Raw genomic sequence first — 1,479 nt, 5'->3', positions numbered from 1 at the left:
CGATTTGGGGTAGGAACAGGTAAGTCAGATAGTTCTCAGGAGACATTAATCTAGACCCGGGTCAAAGGAACCATCAATACTGGACCTGCTGAAAACTTGGCAGATATGGTGCTCCAGCTTGGAATCAATATCACAAATAGGACCCAGAAGAGCAGCAGAGGTGACACTGTGGAGAAAAATCACCCGTGAGTGCAGAAGGAGAGGGGAGAGCCCAGAAGGACCAGGAGCCGGAAGCCAGCACTCAGAATTACTCCGATTTAGACACTTCTTAGGCCTCTGCAAAGCTCGTCCTGCTGAGGTCACTGACAGTGCAGGAGGCTGGGCTTCCGCCTGGCCAGAGCCTCTCATCAGAAAACAAGGCAAGTAAAAAACACACCATTAGAGATCTGGGGCGGAGTTTGTGTTTCAGCATCTTTTTTTTTTTTAAATTGTAGTTGAAATTTTAAAATGAATTTCTCTAGATAACATTTACTTTCTCATTAAAAGGTGTTTTTAGAAAACTTCAAAATTTCAAAATCAGATAAAAACATAAATAACTTCCTACTATAAAGAGATAAATGGCTTTTGTGTATTTTTGTATTTTCCACAAAGCCAGTTAGTTTTGCATTTGCACTTTTCCATGCTTTTCTTCGTGGTGCCCCCTGGTTAGACTGCACGATTGTAGCCTCTAAGCACATTTCTTCATTGTGGAAAGTGCTTTGAAAATACTGATTTTTACTTACAGTGAAATAGTCTTTCATACAGATAGATCCTAACTTATCTACCCATTCTCTTCTTGTTGGGCATGTATATCATTCTTCCTTTGTTCACTATTATAAATTAGAATGACATGGACGGAATTGTTTAACACCCTTTATGTGGCATATTTCCTTCACATTTCCCTACCAATCTGTGAGGTAGTTTCTTACACATACCCTCTTTCAACAAACGAGGAAACCAAGACCCAGAGAGGATGTTTTAAAAGATCACTGCTCTAGTTTGGATTCCCTGGAACAGATCTTGGATGAGGATCCAAGCGGGAGATATTTAAGAGTTCCCAAGAAGTGCTCTGCAGGAAAATGTAAACCTGCGGTAGGGAGGGAAACCACTGAAGTGTTCACTGTCGAACACGTTAACAGCCAAAGCTTAATTCCGCTGGGCCAGTGCAGAGTTCACATCTCAGTGTTAGCCAGCTGCAGACCAGGTATGTTTTCCCAAAGCCCAGTCTGAGCTTGCAGGGTGTTAATGTCTATCATTTCCTTTCTGTGGCACAGAGAGAGATGTGGTGTGTAGGGTGAGAGCGGGCCCTGGTGGCCACATCAGTGTAGGGCATCAGAAGTGGTCCAGCGTTCTCAACAGCAGTGAGTTCTAGGTGAGCCTGGAGACCTACAGAGAGAGTCACTCACTCAGCTAGCCACCGTCAGCCTGAGATTCAAACACAGAAGGGCTTTGCTGGAGATCCCAGGACTTTAGCGACCTGGCTTTGCACAGTGAAAGCCT

Source organism: Alexandromys fortis, unplaced genomic scaffold, assembly GCF_014885135.2.
Source record: "Alexandromys fortis isolate MF-2015 unplaced genomic scaffold, M_Fortis_MF-2015_v1.1 scaffold_13, whole genome shotgun sequence".
Taxonomy (NCBI): domain Eukaryota; kingdom Metazoa; phylum Chordata; class Mammalia; order Rodentia; family Cricetidae; genus Alexandromys; species Alexandromys fortis.
The sequence above is the reverse complement of the archived record's forward strand: the minus strand, read 5'-3'. Positions refer to the sequence as shown.